At 40.8% G+C, this 14998-nt stretch overlaps 1 protein-coding gene and 1 long non-coding RNA gene across 3 annotated transcripts in view; one reads left to right on the top strand and one right to left on the bottom strand.

Annotated features, from left to right (window-relative positions):
- LOC148059674 (uncharacterized) overlaps positions 1–14998 on the bottom strand; it is a 67055-nt gene that overhangs the window by 13239 nt on the left and 38818 nt on the right. The window lies entirely within an intron of this gene.
- Positions 11774–14998, top strand: part of LOC148059675 (prickle-like protein 2) — a 40892-nt gene continuing 37667 nt past the window's right edge. The window contains exon 1 of one of the 2 annotated variants that reach the window (XM_087781324.1): positions 11774–12145. The gene's annotated coding sequence lies outside the window, so the exon portion shown is untranslated. The remainder of the gene's footprint in view (positions 12146–14998) is intronic. The other variant, XM_087781323.1, reaches the window with a different exon arrangement.

Below are 14998 nucleotides of genomic sequence, written 5' to 3'. Positions count from 1 at the left end.
CAGAATGTTCAAAAAGTGCCGATGAAAAGCTTTTAATGTGGTTAATGAGAGCTCGGGATTACGAGACGATGGCGGTTTCTCTTGAGAGGTGAGGCAGAGAAGCAGAGTTTAAACCCCAACCTTGCTTTGAAAAACGCTCTCCTCTGGCCGCGCTGCAATTAACTGCAAAGATCCACAGATAAAACACAGAAACCTATTTTTTTCTCCCACAGTGTAATTAAATATCAGAGTTCCAGCGACACGTGACTCTCTTCTAGCGTTCCTGCAAGATTCATTGAACCCCTCGGATCCACTTAAGGCTGGAAGGTCTGCCGGTGATATTCAAAGAGCTCCGTCGCTTGATTGAAGTTTGCTCGTTAACCTGAGCCTCGCAGAAGGAGCAGGACCAGAGGGCCTCGGGTTTGTTTATTGAATTGCATGGGGTTCTAATGATCGGCACCGGCAACTGCTCTGTGGGGAAATTACCTGTGAAAGCGTGGGAATTATCCGGCTCCGTAGCGCCGGGAAAACGTGATGGAGGTTAGAGCAAAGGATGTCAGTTAAATAAACAAGAGTTTACCTGTTCGTCAGGCGCTACAAAAAGTAACTCTCGTATCACATAAACAAATGTTCTAACTGTGGAATGTCAGTCACTTTGTTCCCGACATATGCTTGAGAGGGTTTTTTTTTTTCTCCAATCTGTTGGCAGGTTGTCAAGATGAAAACTCACTCTTTCCCTGGCACTTGAGCTATGGCTGATCCTCAGATATTTGTCAAGGACGTCCCATCTGGTCTGGGGTCAAACAGCTGGATGTGGAAGAAGAGTGACCAACGCGATATCTGCCTTCTCTTTGGCAGAGCGCCTCACCGTCAATAACTAATTAGAAAATTAACTCTTTAATAAGATCATAACGATTGATATACTCTATAAAGTATCACCATCAAGCAATTAATTGCAATTGAATAATGAATTAATTGAATTTTAATTTCAATTTCACCTTAAAATCGCATAGAAAAGCTTCTGAGTTATATATATTTTTTGTTAATTCATTTTTGTTGAGATATTTTGTACATAGTTAAAAAGAAGTATCTTCATGAATTAATTAATTACAATTAATTAATACATTATTTTAATCTCACCTAAAATAGCTGAAACAATATTTTAACCTTAGGTTGTTTTTATTATTCAAATTGATTTGTTGTTGAAAATCAATTTGAATTTTTAATGTATTTATCGTTTGAGAAAGGTTAAACAAGTTTTAAATTAAGGTTAAATTAATTATCTTCAAGAAGACATTGATTGTTTTGCAGATTCCATTATGTTGTATTTGTGTTGCTGCAACTTTTAGTTTCCACCATCGAGCTGAATATCAAAGTGTTCTATTGTCTAAATATTTTTTAAAAAAAAGCACAAGTTAACACATCAACAAGTATTATAAGATTCATCAGATCAATCAACGTCCACTCCACTGGGACTGACCAATATTTTCACCCCGACATCTTTATTTCACAAAAAAACAACTTCAAACCAAATCAGCTAAACTAGATAATCCAAATAAAATTATTGGAATAAAAAAATAATGCACTAATTATTGAAGACTTCAACATGAGGTTTGAAATCCCATAATTTACCTCATTATCGTTGCCCGTGGCAACTGCGGTTTGTCATTCAGCCCCCTTGCACTTCCACATTCTCAATGTTTGTCATATGTTTGTCAGTTGGGTTCTGTACCCTATGGCGGCTGCTCGCGGCCCCATTTCCAGCTACGATACATAACCAGGGTTGCTTTGATGCGAGCTAATTGGAATTATTAATTCATGCATTAGCTGGCTGCAAACACAACGACAACATGACAAACGACAAATGAGAATTTATGCTTCACATTTGGTCCAGCAGCACAGGGCGGAGAGAGGAATCAAAACAACGCAGGGAGTGTTTATTCAGCAGGAGCCACATGACAGATTAACATCCAACTGTTGTCACCAGACAATGAAGAGCAGAACCGAGCACCGAACGTGTTCGCGTGACTCACTGTTTTGGCCTTCGGACTTGCTGAATCTTTGACAAAGATGAATCTGGCTTGCATTTTAAACTCCTCTCACCACATGTCTATAACTAGACACTATTCTTCAGAATTATAAGCAGCAACACAACACATTTAATTCACAAATAAAATAACTTTATAAGTATATAAATGATGGTCACCGTGGGATGATTAAAATGGGAATCGCTTGTTGGGTAAATTGGTGCTTTTCAGTGAGTTGTTTTGACGAAAGACAGGTGTCATGCATGTGATAATAAATCATACATGTTTGAAGAAGTTATCTCCACATATAAAGGAATGTATGCCGTTTCCTCGGCTGCTTAATAACACCGGCTGCATAAGACACTGAGAGCCAGATGATGATGCCAAAAATATGACAGGCTCATCAGTAATCCCGGCAAGCCTTGGAATAGAAGTGAACAGCTAACATGATCATCTAGTTGCATAAGTCTTCATATGCACATAGTAGTTAAGCGGCGCCATATTTCAACTCCTCTGCCTCGCCCTCTTTGCTGCAGCAAAACTTTAATCTCATTGTGTTGCAGAGCTGTTTGTGGCTGGTCCAGAGAGCCAGCTCCACACCTTGTCAGAGCCGTGCGCTGAATGAGAGCAGCTCACAAACTCTGTTGACGTGTCGAGCAGATCATGGCCACTGTGTAAACGTTCGCTAAGCTCGGGGTTTTCATCGCGAGCGCTCTATAAATCCTGCCAGACTTGATTAATGCTTTGCTCAGGACTTACTCGGAAACCGATCGGATTTGCAGCAACAGAAAACAACTTTGTGCCCAATCGCAGGTCTTTGAACCCATTATAATGAGAATTAGTTTTACCTTTGTAGGAAACATGGATTATTTGCACAACACAATTTCGTTACGATACGAAGAAGTCTAGCTAGGCCCTGCAGGCGGCAGAAACGCTTTGTGATTGAAAACCTTTGCATTATGTTCCGGGACCAAATCCTCATCCAATTGGGGGAAAAATGCTAGTGAATAATCATTGCCGCAGACGCCGACCTTGAATTGGTCTGAAATTGTGCGTGGATACTCTTCATGCAATTGCCTATTCAATTGCATATACTCCGCCCGTTTGGCAACTATTTGGCCGCAAAATTGCCACAAAGGTTACGTTTCTGAACTTCAAGTTTTTGTGCCATCTTCACAACCTCGTAGCAACGGCCTCGGACCAACAAATTACTCAGAACTTTGCACCGACTGAGTTCAACCAACGACCTTTGACAACCCAAAATCTGGGCGGCCTTAATCTTCTTGTTCGGCCACAGTAAAATTCCGAAACTGAGGAGGTCACTTTTTTCCCCCATGCCCCAACTAATTGGGGGTCGAGGAACATCTTGGCCTTTTGACCCAAGTCTCTATCGACTACTTCCCTCTTAAAAATTGGGATTCAAACTTTAGGCGGTGGCTCACCTACCCACCTACCCTTCCCCCCGCATACAGTCCAAGTTAATTTGGATATGGTCACGAATAAAGATGCTCGTGTTTAAGGAACAGAGATTATTGAAAGCGACTATCAAGAGTAAAAGTTAAATGAAGTGAAATTGATGAAGGAGAAAGAGCACAGAAATGGTTCAGGCCTCAGAAAAGGAAATACTAAATCAAAAACTTACCTCCTGTTTTAGACAAATCTGTGAATACACATTGTATTCCACTAAGCTAGTCCCCTGGTGTGTCTGAGTTTGATGAAACAAAATTATTTAAGTTTGGATCTTCTAGCAGATTTTCGTTTCCGGTGCCACTTCCTTTGCAAGAGCCATAGGCAAGAATCAAATTACCTTCCTGACAGGAACATGGGAAATACTGAATATATATACATAAATGTGTGATGAAGAACTTCTAGAATACTGTGTATATATATATATATATATATATATATATATATATATATATATAGAAGTCCAGAAGAAGAACTTCTAGAAAGACCTTTATCGCATGCTAACACAGTAATATGCAACATTCCAGCCTCAATTTCAGTGGAAAAAAAAATACGACAAGGCAGTTACACTATGTTGACAATAGGAGGAGCCAGAAACACTATGTTAAAGCCTATGGATTGCACCTTTAAACACATCAAAGTATCCGAAGTATTAACCAACGTAAGCAATCTTAAAGAAATACTTATTATAGTCCACATATATGGATATATTATAGATAACTCTTTGTTTGTACCTGCAAACCTTCCCTGAGTTAACTCACTGCCAATAAATTTGAATAAATATGAAGCAATTGAAGAGCAAGAGATTTTTGGCTGCCGGTTCAGTTCCTCCCAGCTCTTTGGCAAAGCAGAAATGCGATGAGAAGCTGTGCGAAAAGGATGAAATATGGTGGGAGATAAAACAACAGTCTTTTCTTGTTTTCAAACTAATTAACACGCCGACTATCGCTTCCATCTGATATTTTTGAGGTTTGATCTTGTGTGCTCTTCAGAAACAGAGCATGGCGGAGGAATAAAACAGAACATGGATGTGATCACAATCTTAAAATGACAGCCAGTTTTTGAAAAACACCTTCAGTTTGGGATGGAAGAAAAGAGCACCGCGGTTCTTTCAAATTACACTTTTGTCAGCCTGTCAGCTCCGGCTGGTCAAGGCTCGTGAATAAACATGGAGCGGAAGAAGCATGTTATGGCAAACCTTGTTATTTTGTGTTGGGTTCTATCAGATGAAACCGAGTAAAAAGAAGAGGAAAAACCGCTTAAAGACACATAACATCTGGAGTTGAAATCCCAAATATGCATTTGTTAAGAATGTGTTAGACACGAGCTCAACAGGGAAGGCCATCAGAGCCTTTTGTAGGTTAAATCCGATCCATTTAAACGTGTTGCCATTGACTGTCTTGTCTAATTACCTGTGGCCAGAGTGGACACGACAGATCCAGAAGGCTGGTCCTTTGGGTCCGACACTCTTAATGTTAGGTGTTGGTGCTAAATGTGAAGGGACGACTGCACACAGATCATCCGAGGGTGACATGCCAGCGGAAATAGAACAAACGTTTTTTAAATGAGTCACGTGTAGACACGTCTAGCTGTGCTCTTAATTGTCGCAGACATTTAGAGAAAATACCCTTCAACAAATAGCAGAGTAGACAAGCTTTTAATATGTACTATGATGTTAAATATTAAGCATCATATCATTTAATAAACAAGTATATTTAAAGAGTTTGTTTTTTTGGTTCACATTTATTAAAGCCTGTACACGAACGGCCGTGCTTCAGGCAAACAGAGCTACTTTGATGTGAAAGGCACTAAAGAAGAGGGAAAACAAAGTATGACATCTTATGCTATTCAACAACATCACATCAACTCCCCCCGGATTAAAGCTGTTTACCACTCGGCTGCTTCTGTCGTGCAACAGGTGGACAAGGGAAAACAAAGAGCCTGTGAAGACGAGCGGGGAGGAGATAATTATGGCGACGAGAAGAAATGTGTTTTTTTGGTAATGTTGGTCACATTGATGCAAGCGATGTATGTTTTTATGACAGTTTTTTTTTGTTGTTTTTTTTTTGAGAGGATGAGATGTTCACAGCTTCCTCATGTACAATCACCTTATTCTCCCTAAACCCTCTCTCTGCATTCTATGTTGCGCTTTTTCTGGTGCATGAAAGTGGATTATCTCTGCTGCGTGACTCTCCCCCTCCTGTATTGTGCATGTGCAGTTGTGCGTTCAGCCACCAGGGATTCAACGGCTCATCAGCTGAAAGCTCTGACTGGTCTGAAGGCAAAGTAGTTGTGACCCTCTGTTAACCCCTGAAGTGCCCTCCTTATCCGTAAATGGTGTTTCATTGTGGATTATTTAAACATATACAATAAATGTTTAATCTGCTTAAATACAGTATTTAAAACTCAACAAATGAAAAAAAAACAATTCTACTAACTGCTACTCTCACAGTGCTTTTAAAGAGACCAATAATTAAGAAGTCCGTGGCAAGCTGTGGCTGCTGACCTCGGTTATTCCAGTATTAAGAATATATCTTATAACAGGTAGGCTGAATAAAATCACAGAAAAGGACCAAAATGCAAAGCTTGAATACTGTAACTTCTGTGGTCCCCTACAAGCCTGGGATAGGGCCAGGTATCAGGTAGTGAGAGAGATACAATTGTTAATTCCAATTCTGTCTGAAAAGTGATACATTAAGAAAAAACTGATTTTCTCTGAAGTAAAGCCTGAGTTTCAGTCAAGATTACTTAAAAAATAAGTTCTTAACTGGTGAAAATGATTAAAATACAGTTTTTTGCAGTGATACAAACCAATGGCTCTCACTGATTCAACAGTATTTTGTTCTTTTCCCAATCATTTTGTTTCTGTTTTGTCACCTTCAGGTTACAATCATGTGCTGGTGGTGACCAAATGTATATGTTTATTTACATTCAAATCTTTTGTGGGCCTTAAGGTCAGTTTTGGCCCCTCAAACTTGAGCTTTAACATTTCCCGAAAAAGATCTCCAGAGGGATTATTAAAGTCTATGTTTTAAACACAAACTAATTTGAAAACAAAACTTTCCTGAATTAATGTTTCAAATGTTAAAGTCTTTCTCTCTAAGACGGTGTCTTTTTAAAGTTCTCCCCCGTCTGAAATCGTGGCGAACAAGAGGTTACGAGAGCGGATTCCATTATGACGTAGTAATGGCTTCACTCCTCCTCCAGCCAGCTGTAATCACGCCCACTTTGTTTACACAACGAGTCCCTTGGAGGTGGAGACTTCCGAGATTGATGACGCGTGGTCACACATCCTGATGCTTGACCAATCACAGCAGAGTGGGTGTGGTTATGGTAGACAACATTTTGTAATGTAAATATTTCAATGAAAAGACAGTTTTATACCAAAAAACAAACACTGATGATACAATAGAGATCCAACATCTATTTAATGGACGTATCATTTCCCTATAAGAGAAAACAACCTACGATCGGGACTCAATTGAAAATGTGTCTTTTCCCACTGGACTCCACTATTCTTCACATTGGTGTTTTAACATGTTTCGCACTCACTGTTTGCTGAGAAGGGAATTGCGGCTCCGGTGTTTGGTCAGTTGTGTGAATTGTATCTGGTCTCGGAGCAGCGGCAGAGAATGTGTTGTGAGACGTGTGAATCCACAAATCACCGACGCGGGAACAACAGGATGTTTTCCTTTCTTTAAAAAATCTGGAACGCGGATACGACTTTTCTTGCACGGAAAATTGTTCAATTAAGCGAGAAGTCCAACATCACAGGTTCATCGTTATCAATTTTCAATGAATAGATTCAGAAAAAAGATGACAGAAGTATAAGTTCATGTCCCTGGTAGAACGACTTGCTCAGCAATCTGAACCCTGCTGCAGGAATAGCAATTCTGACGGTGACAGGACAGCGAGCCGGGCCCTGATGGCGTCTGAAATTGAAGGCGAAATGTCGTTCCAGGTGTGGTCGACCATTTCTAGAACATATTTCAGTTGAGGGGTCACGCTAACATCAGCTGCAGAAAATAAGTCGACTCTTTTTTTGGCCGTTTTATCTATCCGAGTCTGTCGTGTAGCAATTCTGGGTGTCAGACCGCGGTGTGTCTGCGACAGTGACGGTGATAGATGGCAGTCTGGCTTACCGGACTGTGGATTCTGTGATGATATCCAAGGCTGCGCGACACACACTCTAATAGATGTAGCACATCACTGTCAAAGTCATTAGCTCTTTTCTCTATTGACCTCATCACCTCTCGGTGACTCTAATAAAAGGAGAAGCACCTCCGCGTCCCCGCGTATGCAGAGTGGAAATGATTGTGTCGCAGTAGAAGCGCTGCTAGCAAACAATATCCTGTTTAATGCAGGGCGGCCTTTTAACGACACACATTAGTGTCAACAAAGCAATGACCATTGGAAACAATCATCTTTGGTGGCCGAATTAAAACACTCCATGTTAGGGAAAGGAAGCTACTGCGTCTGAGGCTCCTCTGTTAGAGTTAGAGTAGCTTTGGGGACAAAACGTGGGAATGAAAAAATAATGAAAGTCTGATTTGTGTCTTACAAATTGGATTTTGAGTGGAATATTGTTTAACCACAGGAATGAGATAACGGCAATAGTCCAGAGTGAGACCGAAATCCTGTAAATAGCTTCTATGAAAATGAACTTCCTTCTCCTTCAACTTGTACATGAAAGAAAATTCAATTTTTCCTTTTTTAGCTTTTAAAATATTTTGACTTGCAATGCATGCACAGCAGGAGGCATCAGTTAAGAATGGAAGCTGCTTTTGCAGAACACTGATGATCAACCCTTGTGCCATCTCAGGGTCAAAGTGACCTGATGGCCCAAAAACGAATGTGTTTAAAATGTTACTTTTGTTGTCTCGGGGTCAAGGTGAACGACCTCCCCGGCTTCCATAAATACATATACGGTGGTGGAGGTCGTTCACTTTGACCCAGAGACAACACAAGGGATACCACAAACACATTTGTTTTCACGCCTTCCGGTCACCTTGACCCTGAGATAATACAAGGGTGAACATGTGGATACAGATGGTTATACAAGATTGGTTTCTCAATCAAAACATACTAATACAGTGTAATCCATTTATTTTTGAGTTGTTTTTTGAGTCTAGCAGTTCACATAAAGGTCGTAGCACAAGGCCAGAAAAAAGGAGTACTATTGAACTATTCCGATGACTCAAGCGCTCAGAGTACAGTTACAATGCCACTAATGTGTTTTATGACGCCGGGAATTTGTCATCCTCTCCACTCTTGTAGTCAGAGCTTTCGGGAAAGCCTTAGCGTTTATTCAATTTGTCACCGACATCAGAGAGTGAGTCAAAACGAAATGGCCCGGAGCTTAAAAACCACAGTGGACAACTTTGGACAATATATACCGTTTTACCGTTTGATCATGCGTTTCTCGGGTGCTGCTCATCGATAAGATCCTATAATCCATATAATACATTCCTCACCATTGGAGGACAAATCTATTTTTCAAGACTACGATTGTACAAAGTATGATAGACTGATGGAACAAGCGAAATCCATGAATTGAGTGAGACACTCTCCTGGATGTCTCAGGGGGGAGAATTAGGCCGGAGAATAAATTGTAAGATCCGAGTTCGAAAGTTTTGTTTATATTGTGTAATGCTTTCTAACTTTACATGATCACATTTTGTCAAGAGCCACTCAAGAGAAAAATATATAGCACTTATTAATTTACTTTAAATTCGATTTTTATTGCGGTTGTTTAGCACAGTAGAGATGCTATTTATATTCTGAATAATGTGTGAATCTATCATTTTTCAAATGTACTTGACAAGACCATTTAAAAGCAAAGACTCCATTAAAGCAAAAAAAAAAAAAAAATAGTCTTCAACAATTCGTTATGTCTTTGTTTAAGACTCCAGGGGGACTTGGACATATTAAGAGGGTTAATTGAGAAATAGGAAATGAGAAGAGAAGATGTTGGAATCATGTTTGCTCAGCCATGTAACTAGCAGAACACAACATGGATTTGATTTGCTACACAACAGCCATCCTTTAAGTCATGGCTGGGATTGCATTTACACTCCACACACCCCTTTTTTTATCCTCTCACCAATTCGCTCATTGATCTTTTTCACCCTGCACATGTCCTATTTTCAATTCCATCACCTTCACACCCTTTAGGTAAAAACACGGCTCAACTGGAGAACAATCGATTCCGGTGCGAGTCTGTGGTCAGACCGCCACCTCTGGACTTGCTCTAGGAACAAATAGAATTACGCCACCATAACAATGGCTGTTTAAAACATGATTCACTGAATACGACCAGTTTTAAATTGACTTCCACGCTGGATATCGTGAACCTGACGTCGCTGTTAACGGTTTCAAAAGGCTTATGATTCATTAAATCACATATTTAGCTTCGTAACGGCACAAATTAAAAGGACCACGAGAAAAGTCACACAATGGCTCACTCTACCTTGTCGTGCAACAATCAATGTACTTTAAAAATGAATGAACCCCTGGATAGATGCAGCCATAAATATCATTTTTGTATCGTCTGAGTAGCAATGCGGCACGGCACACCTCGGGAGCGCCGGAGACTCGCCCAGGGTTTTCAAGTGAAAACTCGCATCGATTAGACTTCAGCAACAGCCCAATGGAACTTCCAATTTTCTGGGTGGAAACCAAGAGTCGCTCTGGCTGCCTGGGCGACACTGCCATCTGCTCAGCACCGTGTCCGTTGGAGCGTTCCTGACAGTGTCAAAAGCTTCACCTTTGCCAAAAAGTTCCAAATCAGATTTTTTTTAAATTCCACAAGTAAGTCTCACTCGTCTACATGTGTTTGGATTTCTTGACTCCTTAGTACAACGGTGTCAAACTCAATCCCTCAACAGGCTAAAATATTTCAACGGTTATAATCGCGGACTGAAATAATTGTATATTTACCAAAGTGTCTGTGACAAGAATTATGAATACGATAGTGATATTGACAATCTTGGAGGCTTAATCCTAATTATCAGTATGTTTTTTTTAACTATTATTTAACATTAATAATCACCATTATTGATCATTTTCATCTTAAACTTTGGATTATTTATTGGTCAAAAATATCTACTTTCATTTCAGTTAGCCATCCTGGGAGCCACAGAAAATGTCTTGGCATCCAAGTACTGTAGATCCAGCTGAATAAGTTGCTGAATATGTTGACAGATCAACAGTTGGACAACACCAGCCGCAGGTGGACACAGAAGTATAACACATGTACAAACAGCTGTCAAACAAATATGCTGCGTTTTTACTTGCAGCGAAGGAATAACCAGATGTGTCACTCAAGGGTTGACGTACATTTATGGGTAGATAGATGTTACAGCTTCAATTCCCGATTGTGTGGTTCTGGACTTTTCTGACTAGCGTGAGATTCTTTCCGGGTGTTACAGGAATCTACAAATAATGTAGTTTAAATTGTAAAGTGAAAACTTTGTAATCATTTTGCACTTGAATTTAACAAATGTTGGCTTCTTGTGACCACCATCTTCTTCTTCAGCTTCACCACCCAAACTATGTGACCATAGGTGAGAGTAGGGATGTAGATTGACTCTCAAACACATTCATGCTGACGCCGCACCAATCACACACCTCCATCCAACGTATCCCAGTCCAGAACCAACATCTCAGATTTGGAGCTTAAAATATTATTTTTTTATACACATAAATAAAATCAATTAACATAATAATACAAACGCATCGACTACTTAGGTGAGACAACTGGAAGCTTCAGTGCAAAAAAAGGAATACATTGATTTAAAACTGGCAGGAACAGGTTTTCATGTTTCAAGGAATGTTGCCAATCGTCCATAGCACTGAATAAATCCACATAAAGCAGTTGTCTGGGCAACTATTTTGTACCTACCAGTCAACGCACATTTCTGATTGATAGCCTATGCAGTCGTTCCCTGCTCCCTGCGTGGATAAATTAAACGTTAAAAAAACATTGTCTCTGTCGAAAAAACTGGTGACATTTCCAAGTCATTACCCAACTCTTTCCACCTGTTCCCTACAAGCCAGAACAAAGCTTGTCAAGTGCCTCTGTGTAATTATTTCTCTTTTTTCATCTCCTCCAACCAAGAGTGCATTTTGTGCTGCCGTTATTCTAATCCAAGGCTGTGTGCCACCACACCATTGGCCGACGGCTGATGACTCATTTCAACAGGCTGGTGTAGGGTTTGACAAAGAGAAGGCGGGTGGTTCGGTGGGTGGTGTTGGTGGTGAAAAGAGGGAGCAGGAGGTGGGAGTGAAGCTCCTCTCCGCCGCCTTTGCACTCTTAAGTGCGTTGTTTTTTGTCACCGTGCTGCATTGAATTTTTAAGTCAACATTAAAATAAACGTGTTCACCGACTCGGCTTTTTCCCCGAGTCCCGGCCATCAGTAGCCAGACTTCAGGGATGGAGGCAGGAGGAGGAGAAAGAGAGAGAGAGTGATGAAGAGAAGCTGCTGATCAGAAGAGTCTGCAGCCCCCAGCCTTCCCTCTGTTGCTGCTTCAGTAGGTGTGAAGGCAGCAGAAGAGGCGGCAGAGCTGGTTTCGGAGAGAGCTGTGCTGAGCAGAATCACAACCAGCAAAACCCACTGGTGCGCGAGCGTCTGAAGACGGCACTCCCGATACCCCGGACCAGCGACACACAGGTGAGTCCCGACGTCACCATGGTTACTCTCACTTGTCGGGGAAGGATTGTTTTTGTCGCAGCGTTAACCGTCCAAAGTTTTCACAACAAATCCGAAGCTTTCGATTGACAGTCATGGGTGTGAGCCGATGCGTTCCTCGCACGCGTGTTTGGATGTGCGTCAGAGTGTCGGAGGAAGCGTATTTACCTGCTGAATGACAAGTGAAAAAGACCAGTGGGATCTGGGGAGAGTGAATTTGTGAAAGTGTGAATCCAAGAAAGCTAAGAGCGGCGGCATGAAGTAGGAACGCTTTAGGAAAAAAAAAAATTAAAATAATGAAACGCAGGTCTCAGACGCTTAGGGCACAAACAAGTCAGCATATGCGAGGATACAAAGTGTGTTTGTGCGTAGTTGTTTATCAAAACTGACGTTTGCATTGAGATCGACTCGTTTTTGAGTCGCTTTTGAGTGAGATTTGCCAAAGATTACCACCTGATGGTCTGGATTTGTAGCAATGGAATCACATTTCGATGTTTTCATGTTCGGACAGAAGACATAACTCTGTCATCCATGTTTGTGCACTGCAGGGATTCAACAGGTTTGCGCACATTCGTACATGACTTGATGAATATGCCTGTGAGACAAATCAACTTCATCTTCTTAAGACTGTTCAGGGTCGTTCGTGGAAGGACAGCCTGATCCTTTGTTAACCCCTTAGCTGCAAAGATATGAAATTTATTTTTGTGCTGATGGCGTCAACACAAAAACAAATATGCTAACAAACAACTCGACAACACATATATTTGCTAAGAACACGTCACTCTAAATTCTATTTTAGTTCTCTGTGTATCTGCCCCAATGTAACACGTACAATGACTCCACACAATCAGCCAATCAGAGAGCTGCATCACACCTCACTTCTGATTATCCAAGATGTCAATTTTTTTTAGTTACAACATTCAATTTTCTGAGCTTTGTTGTCAATATTCTCTTTGTCATGGTCCAATGAAAATGGTGGACTCTGACGAAAATTGTGCGCTTTATTAATTTATTTATTCGGCATAACACACTTCTTAAGTGTAATAGACTAGTTTTAAGTAGGGGTGTCAACGGTTACAATTCTTTTCTACACGTGCAGTCCAGGGTTGTTTTTGTTGTGTAACTGGTTACACGCATTTGCGCTTTATAACCACTAGAGGGTCCGTTCAAACACCTCCCATTATAGCGAAGCCTTTTCAATAGTTCAAAGAAAAACAAATTATTCCGACTTCAAATAGGTACTCAATTATAGACAAAATAACAGATAACATAAATTAATTTACCATATTTTCTTGACTACAATGGAAACTGGAAATCCTTACATTTTCTCTAGAATTGACAGTTTAAATTCTGGTTTTACCAATTGTCTACAAATTATTTTATGTGGTTCAAGGTGCTCAAAAATCTGTCCAAATGTTGGTAAACTACAAAGTTATACTCTGTCAGTCACCGTAGTGTAACTCAGTAATACTCCATAGCAATACATCACATTTTACAAACATTTGAATCCCTGTATATTACAATAAACACTTATGTATGTCATAAAAGCTTTTGATCGTCGCCGTCAAAGTCTTAAAACTTTATCGACACCACACTCTACCGTCCAAGTCCAGCATCACATGACCAAAACACAAACGCCTTATTCAGTCAACAGCGGTAACGCGTTACTTGCAGGCATGAAAATATTGGAAAAGTAATGCCAGGAGGAGGAGAGTAAAATGTATTTTTTTTTTTTTCTTCAAACATTTATGATTTGTTATCTGTGTTACCGTTATCGTCCACAGTTTCAAGCAAAACCATGGGTTAGGGATTCAAGCGAGGGCGAGCACAAGTTGCCTTCAGTTGCCCTAAACAGTCAATCTGTCCATCAATGTGACGACGAGGTCTCGGGCTCATCTCCCCCTTGACCCTCCGTCACTTCACCTCACCACTCACCCCCCCCAGATGGGGGATCTGCCCTTCTCCTCCTTCTCAAACCTCTGATCCCAGTTTTTTTCTCCTACATTCAAAATGTTCGTCTTTTCCGCTGTGGAGTTCTTCTCTTTCCAACCCACCGCCCTCCGCTCCCCCTTTCACTGGGCTCTGGTCGCCACAGAAACGGCTGATTCAGGAAGGGTGGGCGGGTGTCTCTGAGCTCTCGCTGCTCTGCCCCATACGGTGTTTTCACAGTACATTTTTGCTCGTGTGCTGCTTTTATGTCCCCGATATTCTGGCGGTCCAGGTGGCACAGGCAGAGATTACACAATAGAAATGTTATCGATCTTTTTTCCATTTCAGACGGTGTAACCGTTAATGCTCGGTTAAACCATCTAATAGTTTGCTCTGGCCCGAGACCCTGCATGAAGCCTTTTTAACCAGGATTACCATGTTGAAATTGTGACGCTGACATTCTCTCTGCATCTCTTTTAATGAGCTGGTCTGGAGGTATCGGATCTATTTTCGTTGGACACACATAACTGCAGGGCCACACTCACCCGAGAGTGTTTAGAGTCTACATTGAGGTGATTAATAATGTAATAAACCATGACCGAGCCACTTAATAATAGATATGCTATAACCTTTCACTTACGGAGAGGCGATAAAGCAGAGTGAGAGACGTGCGATGTTTAAAACCAGAAAAAAAAAAATTTTTTCCAATCGCCTCCTTTTCCCCAGTCAAATGTTTCAGTCTGCCTTTTTTATTCATGACTCAATCTCGCCTGCAAATAATCAAAATATCAAAAAGTGGCTTGTTGTTAGCATTCACCTCGAGTTTTTTTTCCGGCGTTGCTTTAGTTACCGTGGTGACGGCTTGTACAGTATCTTAAAACAGAGGCTGTGACAGGAAATGAAAGC

The sequence above is a fragment of the Callionymus lyra genome, chromosome 19 (genome assembly GCF_982586985.1).
Source record: "Callionymus lyra chromosome 19, fCalLyr1.hap1.1, whole genome shotgun sequence".
Taxonomy (NCBI): domain Eukaryota; kingdom Metazoa; phylum Chordata; class Actinopteri; order Syngnathiformes; family Callionymidae; genus Callionymus; species Callionymus lyra.
Note: the sequence above shows the minus strand (reverse complement) of the source record. Positions and strands in the feature narration are given on the sequence as shown.